General features: G+C 42.7%; 1 pseudogene; it reads left to right on the top strand.

The window, feature by feature from the left end:
- The first annotated feature begins 1,055 nt into the window (after window positions 1-1,055).
- Window positions 1,056-5,405, top strand: LOC119809370 (annotated as a pseudogene).
- The last annotated feature ends 5,730 nt before the right edge of the window (window positions 5,406-11,135 follow it).

The raw sequence follows: 11,135 nt of genomic DNA, 5'->3' as shown, positions 1-11,135 counted from the left end.
AAAGGAAACTATATTCCCACAAAACTTTATATATAAAAGTTTATATCAGCTTTATTGGTAATAACCCCTAACTGGAAGAATTGTAGATGTTCTTCAGTGTGTGAAGGGATAAACAGACTGTTGTACATCCATTCCAGAGGTTAGAACTCAGTAATAAAAACAGACTAGCTACCCCTACACAGAAACTTGGGGAAATCTCCATAGAATCATGCAGATTGAAAAAAAAACCCAAACAAACCCAGAAGATCTAAAAACTCACAAATGATACAGTTTTATTTGTATAATACTGCTGAGATGGCAAAATTATTAAAATGTAGAATAGACAAGATTTTAGTAGATAAGCAAACAATCACATTTTCAGGTATATAACTGAAACTACACATGGGCACGCACACACAAACACATACAAGTAAAATTGGACAAATATGGAGTTAAGACTGGTGCATTGTCTCACTGTCAGGATCCTGTGCATAAAATATATCACCACGGCTGGATGAGGGATACATGGAATCTCTGTTTTATTTACTACAACAGCATGTGGGATGGTAGAGGGGTCCATGGCAGACCCATGAACACGTGGTCGCTTCATTCTCTGAAACATTGCTAACTGACAGAGTCTCCTAGGCCGAGTCATATGTCTATCCTATTATTATTTTTCAGAGTTCCTCTTTCGGGCAAACTTTATTTAGATACAATTTATACATAATAATAACTTGGAAATTACATAATTAAATGTATCTTGACAAAAGCATTACTAATAATCTCCACATGAGGCAGCCCCCACAATCAGTATTTCCTTATCCCACTAGCACTCAGTTCCCGGCCTTGCAATGAAGATAGATTTTGTAATCCCACACTATTGTATGTTTTAGAGTTTTGTTACATGGTGATTCCGTCTTGGAGGGGCCACCATGCAGCATCTCCTCCTGCCCAGTCCTCCTCCTCCTCCATTCTTAGCAGTGTCGATTCCATTTGGAAACCTAATCCACAACACTGATGTGCTATAGATTTTTTTTCAAGCATCAAAGTTTCAAGATTTGATAGTTTATCTTCCAATGGTCCCTGTGCGGGAGGCTTCTGAAGCTGCTAGTGAGTCTTCTGACGCTGCTGGTAAGTCTTCTGACGCTGCTGGTGAGTCTTCTGACATCGCTGGTGAGTCTTCTGACGCTGCTGGTGAGTCTTCTGACGCTGCTGGTGAGTCTTCTGACGCTGCTGGTGAGTCGTAGGATCTTTTACTGGTTGGCTTAGTGGACTGGAGGTGGAAGGATGTTGTCCTGCAAGCTTCAGCGAGGTCAGCGGCTTCTCCCAGCACACTGTACTTCACTCCAAGCCTGGCCAACGGATCAACCAACCACAGGCCAAAGACTCAGAAACTGTGAACCAATACTATAATCTTCCTTATAGTCTGCTTACCTCAAGCGTTAGTCACAGCCACAGAACTCCCAGGGCATGTTAATATTGATTCAGCCCGATCTTTTATCCCATCCAGGAGTCCCTGTGTCAGCTCAGTCTGAAGAGTAAGTTGTCTCCTGTCATGTGAATATTCTCTTAAAAACCTAAGAGTACTTCTTCGGGGAAACACCAAATGGAGGAAGACAGTGGGGCAGCAATAGGGACTTGAGGACCTGGCAGCTCAGGATTAGGAGGTTGGAGCAGCTTCCTTGGAGGATTCTGCGGCCGTTTTAGGGGCCAGCGGTGGTCGAGGCCCTCGTGGAGGTAAACCCTACGGCAAGGAGTGGATCCCCATCACCAAGCTGGGCTGCCTGGTTTAAGGACATGAAGATCAAGTCCCTGGAGGATATCTGTCTGTTCTCCCTGCCCATTAAGGAATCCAAAATTATTGATATTTTCCTTGGTGCATCCCCCAAAGATGAGGTTCTATAAAGATCATGTCAGTGCAGAAACAGGCTGACCAGCGGGCTAGGTTCAAGGCCTTCATTGCTAATGGGAATTACAATGGTCACATTGGTCTTGGTGTTAAGTGCTCAAAGGAGGTAGCCACTGCCATCCAAGGGGCCATCATCTTGGTCAAGCTTTCTATTGTCCCTGGCGGACCAAGACTGGCAAGCCCCACACTGTTCCATGCAAAGTGACGGCACCACTGTGGCTCTGGTTGGTATGCCTCATTCCTGTCCCCAGAGGCACTGGCATTGTCTCTGCTTCTGTGCCCAAGAAGCTGCTAGTGCTGGTTGGTATTGATGACTGCTACACATCAGCCAGGGGCTGCACTGCCACCCTGGACAACTTTGCCAAGGCTTCCTTTGATGTCGTCACTGAGACCTACAGCTACCTGACGCCCACAATCTGCAGAGACTGTGTTCACCAAGGCTCATCAGGAATGCATTGACCATCCTGTGCTGCCCTCTGAACCCAGGCTCCAGCTGTGGCCACCACATAAGGGCTTTCATACAAGAAGAATAAAGTGCGTTAAGTCTTTTAAAAACAACAACAACAGGGGCTGGAGAGATGGCTCAGCGGTTAAGAGCACTGACTGCTCTTCCCAAGGACCCAGGTTCAATTCCCAGCACCCACATGGCAGCTCACAACTGTCTGAAAATCCAGTTCCAGGGGATCTGACACCTTCACACCAATGCACATAAAATAAAGTTAAATAAACCATAAAAAAATTAAAAACAACAACAACAAAACTAAGAGTAACATCTTTGTTTTGCTTTTATGATTCTCCCACTGGATAGATTTCAAAGTAGCTAGATCAGTTTCCCTTTTTCTGTTAATTGTGTTTTTACACTCTCAAGAAATTCTTAGCTTGCTACTTTGGTTTAATTCATTCACATAAAGCCTATCAGTTATGTTAGTGGCATTTCATTTGTATTTTAATAAATAAAGCTTGCCTGAGGATCTGAAAAGTAAAACAGCCACACTGGGCAGCCTTACAGACCAGGCCACAACACACACCTTTAATCCCAGGAGCCACACTAGTTTGCCATAGAAACCAGGTGGTAGTGATGCATGCTTTTAATTCCAGAACTAGAGAGGAATATAAAACTGGAGGAGACAGCTCTCAGTCACAGTCTCATTCTGAGATTGCTGGGGGCAGGATTGGCATTTTGGACTGAAGTAGAGGTAAGAGTGAGTGGGCTGGATGCTTTGTTTTTCTGACCTTCGGGTTGAACCCTTATTTCTGTCTCTGAACTTTTATTAATCGTGCTTCCCAGTAAGACCTTTATAGCCGGCACTGCCCACATTCTGTACTCATTTCTTATGTAACCAATTTTCTGTTCTTTCTTTTAATTCTGTTCTAAGGAATCTGTTGAGTTCAGCGTATGAATTTCCATTGTGACAGGTGTTTCTTGGTCATGTATTTGTTTTATGTAAGAATGTCTCTATTCTGTTTAAGTTTCCTAGTCTATTTTTAAAAAGTGCTCGTGAAGCGATAAGGAGTGGCTCAGTCCTACCTCAAGTGATTGTGGAAATGGAAACTTCCACAAGGTGTTTGATAATTGACATTTTCAGGGGCATAGGTTTTCTGCTTCTCTGGGTTTTGTAATTGAACAATACACCACCCTTCCTTTCTTGCTCTGGTAATGTCATTGGTCATGGCTCAGAGACCCAGAGACTTTTGCCAACACTAGGTATGTGGCTAATGATTTACTTTCTCATACACTGTTTACCTATTAAAAATTCCAGTTTCTACACTGTTCCCCTTTAAAGCCTTAGTTCCAAATAGGTGGTAATAAGAGTTCATGACCTCTAATTTGCTTACAGAGTTAGTTATATCTGTCCTGTGTTATTTGTATCCTCCTGATCTAGCTAATTCAGTAAATTTAGTGGCTTCCCTGACAAACAAGATACCTGTCCCAACCAGTTGCTAGTAGCTACTGAACATCTTTCTCTTCTTGTACTTAGAGGCCTTTGCTTAGTATTTCCGAATGCAGGGTAAGGTTATACAGTATGTTCAAAATAATCTCCTCTAAAAGGGCTTCCAATCTGATCTGCATTTCTGAGAGCATAAAGGTTCATCTTTTTATTCTCTACTGCTGGATCTTCTCAAATCCACACCTTAGTAATAGTTTTAATCTCCCAATGTTTTTTACAGAAGAGTTTCTGATATCTTATCAATGAATATTTTTTCCTCTCACATAAGTCAAGTTTATGCATCCCATACCTACTTAGCGGTGATGTGAATGTGGGCAGATCACATCACCTCTCTGAGCATGGGTCCCTTGGTGGCAAAGTATCGAGGCTCAGGTCATGTCCATTTCATATCAATAACACAGGACTGAGGTGAGGTAACAATTGCACAAATCTTGGGTTGATACTTGGGGAACAGCAGATATTATGGATGTCAGTAATTAAGTGATCATCATCACCATCACCACCATCATTAACTTCTTTATTATCACCACCACCATCTTCCTTATTGCCCTCGTCATTATGGTCCTCATTTTCATCATCATTCTCATGCACAATGGCAAATACTTTACCCAACGTAGTGGAAAAACATGTAGCAGGCATTTATGAGGAGAGCTTCTAGAAGAGGAAATTAGGCAGAGCACACTGGCCAAAGCCTTTGTTCGAAACACCGTTTCTATCTACTGAAACTTGAGCTGAGCCTTCCTCCATGGGCTCTGTTAGCCAATTTGTGGTGCTGCTGGACAGAAGGCTTCTAAAACCTGCTTACTGCGTCCTTTCTCTGCAAGTGATAACCTGCCAACCTCTGAGTGCTAGCAATTTACAAGGTATTGATTTCTCTGACTTTTGCACTCCTTCCTAGAACACACACGCACGCATACACACACACACACACACACACGTTGTAAAACTTGTTTCTTCCCTTATACAATTGGATTTCTCTTATTTTCTGTGTTCTGACAATAGTCCAATTTCGATCTTTGCCCTAAAATTTTAGCACTCTGTTTTCCTTTAAACCAGTTCTTTCAGTGCTAATATCAGCTAATACCCTGAACTCATCTCTACTGATATTAGTGATACCCCAATCCCTTCTCCACGAGCATCATCTGCTGCTTAAGCCTGTCTTCTTCAATATTGACTAAGGCTTCAAATCTCCTTCACAGAGAATGAGGTAGAAATGTCTTTGGGACACTAACTGGTATTAACAATGAAAGAGTTACCTGAGAAAGAAACATTGCAACACATTTTTGTAGCAAAGATTAAAATCGTTTTAATAAGGCATTAAGGTCAGTTTAAGATACAATTTATAAATATTCTAGGCAACCTGGACCAGCAGGTCATTCTTCAGTAACAGGGTCCTGAAAGAAAAGGGCCAAAAGATTGATGCTAAGGAGACAGGTAAGTTTGAGACTGGGAGGTCTTGCATGAACCATATCATGTGCCAGGCAAGTTTATTAAGAAGTACAGAACCTTGTATTGTATTTTCAGGGAAGAAGCGGGCCAAAGTCAGCAGAAAGTATACAATGGGGTGATATCAGTGGGCTAATAAAACAACATTGCACAGAGCGAAACAGGTGTCTCGAGAGAGAGCATTACACAGGGCCTGGGGACTGATAACCATAGCCCCATGTGGTGGGAAGTGTTGGGTTCTCATAATCTGAAGTTTGAAGAGCCAAGGCTCTGGCACCAGACTATTACTGGCTCGGTCAAGCATATACCTGGTTTTGAGAAGCAGCTGTGTTCCGTCTCCGTCAGGGCCTCAGGGAAAAGCTCCCAAGGCCCTGGCCCCAGGCTGTTAGTCGATCAGTCAAGCATGCTCCTATGAGAAGGAGCTGTGACTCTTCTCCATACTTAATGGTCGTAGGGAAGCCTTGGATTAGCCCAGACCTCAACACTTGGTTGTTACAGAGGATAAGTCAATCTGCTGAACACTCTCAGTGAGTGGTCCCTGTCTTGATGCTAAACAATCCAGGAAGCAGTTTCTACCCTTATTTTCATTCTCTGGATGAGAAAAAAAAAAGAAAATAGACTTAACTGAGTAATTCAGGACTCATAACTTTTTACGTGAATAGACATTATCTGTTCACTGGGGAACATGGTGTAACACTGCAACAGAAGTGGATTCCCAGCCTAGTTGCCTTCTCCCCTGCTCTCCGCCTGTCTCAAACATTTGTTCCAGTACAGTACCCAGTGTGGGGTGAGAAAGACTCGGACCTCTTGGACCAACACCCCTGGGCTAGTCAAACATTGCTGGGCTGTCTGCGCTGTCTGAGGAAAAGCTGATGGGTGAAGTAAAGCCCCTCGAGCTTCTTCAATGAGTTCCCTCCCAGATTCTTTGCTCCGACAGTGTCCTGGAGCTCTTGCCTGGCCTCCCAGACTCCCATAAAGATGCTTTTATCTACAATGGATGCTGTTGTGGCAAGCTGACAGTGGAAAGGCTTCCTCCCACAGTCTTGCGGATGTTACAATGGAGTGAATCTCAAACACAGATTTCTTGCCTGTTAGTCCCATGAGATATCTGGAGAATTAATACACCATAGCTGTAGGCAACTATGAGATTGTGTCTCGAAGGAGAGAAAGATTCTCAGTTCCATTCAGTTCTGGGGAAACAAACAGCTCTTCAAGGTTTCCAATGGGGAGAGGACAGGTCCGTGTGAGCTACCTGTGTAACTCAAGGCTACCTTGGATCTGGAGGCTGCAAGAGGAAAGGGGAAGACTCAACTCTGAGAGCTGCAAGCTCTTAGCAAGCTTAGCCTATCAACTAGGAAGCAGGGGTAGGTGGGGAGAGGTCTGATTTCTGAGGGGGAAGGGCTGCTAGAGGACCCCCAAATTGTCGACCCTCAAATTGGGTCTTATCAGTACATGCACTAAGTTTCTTTAAATAAGGAAACAGGTCTGACCTTTCCTAACTATGAATTTCGGTGTTCTGATGGTGAAACAGAGGTCATAACTATACCTATTAGTATTAGTTTTTTTTTTTTTTTTTGGTTTTTCGAGACAGGGTTTCCCTGTAGTTTCTAGAGCCTGTCCTGGAACTAGCTCTTGTAGACCAGGCTGGCCTCGAACTCAGAGATCCGCCTGCCTCTGCCTCCCGAGTGCTGGGATTAAAGGCGTGCGCCACCACCGCCCGGCTAGTATTAGTTTTTAAAATATCACGTGTCATTGTGGTCAAAACAGTAACAGACCAAATGGAAGGATGAGAGAATGATCAAAATAGAGTGGGGGAACTGTAACGAAGATGTTAATCAAGAAGAGTATTTTAAATCAATTTGTTCTGTGCAGACCTCAAGAATTTATAAAATGTCTATGCACTTTTTACATTTATTAACATAGATAGCATTGGCTGCTCTCATGGATGAGACTCAGGTGGCTTATGTGTCTTGATTGAGGCAGAAGAAATCAATAAGTAACAGCTGTAAGAGGAGTCTCAATGGTGATCCTTCATCTATCTCTCATTAATTTTAAAATATGCTGTATGGACAAATATTTTAGACAAAATTTCTATTCAGCAAGCATAAATCTTATTTACCAAAATAAAGAAAAAGGTGCCTCTTCCCACTTTTCTGTCTATGATTCTGTTTCCCTTTTTGTCCTCGGATCCCTTTGAACATTTGGTTGGTTTTGTTGGTGTTTTGTTTTGTTTTTGCAGCAGGCTCAGAGTATAGTCCAGGTTGGCTTGGAACCCACTATGGAGCTCAAGCCGCCTCAAACTCACAATCCTTCTGCCTCAGCCTGAGTGCTAGGAGTGAAAGCCTGTGCTCCCAGACCTTGCTTCTCTAAACATGTTTTATATATGAAAATTCTCAGTCTATTAAAAATGCAAAGGAATATTTATTATTATAATTATGATCTGGAACAGCAATTATTATGAAAGCTCTTCACTTGATGCATAGAATAATTTACAAGTTCAAAATAGCTAAATAAATGAGTACAAATGAGCAGTTTTCATAAAATGAAGAGAAATTGTATTAGGTGGATAGCTTTCGGAAGTTACCCTTTCTCTACAAATAAATATTCATAAGAATTTGAAGCAGAATAATAAAATTACTGTGCCATAATTATTTATAGATTTATTCTATGTACATTAAATTAAATAAGGTTTAAGAATGTATTTAAATTTTAATTATGTAGTTCCATGTAAGCCATGCTTCTTTTTTTTTTTTTTTTGCACAGTCCTGTGGGGGAGTTCTCACATCTTGTAAGTATGAATTAAGAATGTCAGTTTTGTGACCTCTAGATTTTATGGAAAGGGATAACTCTAAAATTAGATATGAAAAGCAGGTAATAGGGCTGGAGAGATGGCTCCATCTATAAGGCACTGGCTGTGCAAGCAGGGAGACCTGAGTTGGATGTCTAGACCTTTAATTAAAGCAAACAGGGGCTGGAGAGGGGGCTCAGCAGTTAAGAGCACTGGCTGCTCTTCTCGAGGACCCAGGTTTGATTCTTAGTAGCTCCCAGCTGCTCACAACTTTTTACTCTAGTTCCAGGTAACAGATCACACTCTCTGGCCACTGAGGACACCAGGCACACACAGTAGTGTACAACACCCATACACATAAAATAGAATAATAAAAATTTAAAAACAGACACACACAAAACACACACACACACACACACACACACACACACACACACCAAACCACTTCTTCCAAAAACCCTGAGAATAATACCTGACATCCTCTAGTCTCCAAATACTTATACACATACATGTCATATAACTTTAGTATTATGTATTTAGGGGCTATGATCTAGATGCTTGGTATGTCCATTACTACTTGAATGCTGCTGTCCCCAGGCTCTCTCTCAGAACAGTGTGCACATATGTATATGTGCATAGGTGTGTATGTGTATCGAGTTTATATATGCATACATAAGGAATATATTTTTTTCCTAAGTTCATATGGATGCATCACAGGGCTCTGTTACCACCATCCATTGCTGCTGCTTCTTCCCTACATGACCGACCACCCTACTCACTACTCGATGTGTTCGTTGTGTGTGCCATCTGTGTGCAGGTACATGTGAGTGAACATGCCCATGGAGGACAGAAGTCTTCGGTATTGCTCCCCAGGAACCATATCCACCACAATGTTTTTAAGGTAGAGTCTCTCACAGGCCAGGAAGTCGCGATTAGGCTGGGCGGACTGGCTCGGAAGCCCCAGGGATCGGCTTGCCTCTGCCTCCCTCACTCTGGGATTGCAGGTGTGCTCTACCATGCCTTCCTTCTGTTTCTGAGGACTTGAATTTAGGTTCTCATGCTTGCAAGGCGAGCACTTTACCAGCCAGACCACCTTACCAGTCCCGTTCCTTGCTATCTTTAACCAAACTCCTCTCCAGTCTGCACGTGTGCTGAGGATGCTCCCCTCTTCTTGCTCAGGAGCCACCACTGTGAGACCTCTTTCTCACTTGCCTGGTTGCTGTCACTGCTGCTGTCTGTATACCGGGCTCTGTGGTAAGGCACCCTGTACATGGTCAGCTTCTTCATCCTTCCCAGTCTCGGTCACCCTGTGCCCAGATTCTATCCCATTTCGCCACAGATGTTCTTCTCGGTACACATGGGCTCTGACTTTCCATCCTGGGTTGTGCTTCCCATGTGTATTTTCTCCGACAACCCACCAGCTCATTCACTCATGAGGAGTCTCTCTTCCCCCCTCTTCTGATTCTAACATCACTTTCCCAGGGATTCCTCAGCATCCATCCTATGGACCACCTCCTCCCCACATCTCAGCTGGGATATAGGCAGCTGTCTAAAACAGAAGCTCAGATTCCATCTCCTTCCTCTGGGGACACTGAGGTTCCGCAACTCTTGTACCAGGTACAGAGATTCTTCTTCTACCTGCCTCATGGCATAAGATTACTCTCTCCATGAAGGGAAAGGAAGAGAAGGAAAAGAGAAGGCTCACAGCTCTTCTTGAGACAAATTTCTCCTCTCTGGTGTGTGTCTTCGCATTTCCAGTCTTACAGTTTCTTTCTCCAGGCTACCACACTTCTGCAGACAAATTTTGCCCTTAATATCTGCCATGAGTAATTTCATACAATTGAAAAAGATTTACTGTGCAATATATCCTTAATTTGATCCCTGCCCTTAGGTAATATAATCTGCTGAGAGATTTTATTGGCATCTGCCTTAAAATTGCTTTCAGACTTAAATTTTACTATTTGGGGGTATAGAAGCAATTGGCTTTTTTCAGTTCTGCAAAGAGTCAATCCTTACACATCTTCACTTCCTTTCATTTCTGCTTTGAAATTGTGAAATTCTTCCCTGGGCTTATTTCTTCTAAGGCTGAGCCAAACATGACAAATACCACAAAGCAAACCCTCTAACATCTTGTTTTTCCCTTGAGCTTTTGTCCTGCTCACACAACAATCTACTTTCTAAGTTACATGAGTGACAGTTTTGCTAAATACTGGGTCACCATATGACACATGAATCATAACCTTTCTAGCTTCGGATATTAGTTTCCTTGCCAATGGCCATCTGCAAAGCCAGCAAGCATGTATTTTAGGTTGTGTTTTGCAAGGGCATCCAATTTTTAGTAATGTGAGCTGCATTAATCAGAATAGACTAATTATATTCTGATAACAAACAATCCAGAGTTTGTTTTAAATTGTCTTATTTCTTTTTAATCTTCACAATAAAATCAAAGATGGAGCTTGTGCACTTTTGTAGTACGAGTATTGGAGTCTATCCTGGGATCTATTATCTCTCATTTGGACAACTGATTGCTTCTGAGAAAGTGTCTCAGGAGTTGATGCTGGTCTATGTTCAAGCTATAAGCCTCGAATTGGCTATGTAGCTGAGGATGACATTGCATTCACCATTGTCCTGCCTCTTTCTCCTGAGTGCTAGGATTACAGGCATGAACTGTCTTGCCTGGTTTATGTGGAGCTTGGTATCAAACTCATGGCTCTCTGCATGCTAGGAAAGCTCTCTATTGACTGACCTCCATCCCCAACCCACTTTCAGCACCTTACAGCAACAGAAACTGATTTGTTGATTTTATTCCTTGTCTTGCTCTGCTGGTGGGAATGGAGTGAAGGCTCTACTTTACATAGACACTCCTTTTAGTGACTGAAGCTACTATTGAGACTAGAGAGGTGGCTCAGTGGTTAAGAGTAGAATACTTGTTGCTCTTGTAGTGACCCAGGATCAACTCCCAACACCCACATGCTCACAACCACCTGTAACTCCAGTTCCATGGGATCTGATACTCTCTTTCTGGCTTCCATGGGCACCAAGTACACAAATGGTACACATATAT

This window comes from Arvicola amphibius, chromosome 3, assembly GCF_903992535.2.
Source record: "Arvicola amphibius chromosome 3, mArvAmp1.2, whole genome shotgun sequence".
In the NCBI taxonomy this organism is placed as follows: domain Eukaryota; kingdom Metazoa; phylum Chordata; class Mammalia; order Rodentia; family Cricetidae; genus Arvicola; species Arvicola amphibius.
Note: the sequence above shows the minus strand (reverse complement) of the source record. Positions and strands in the feature narration are given on the sequence as shown.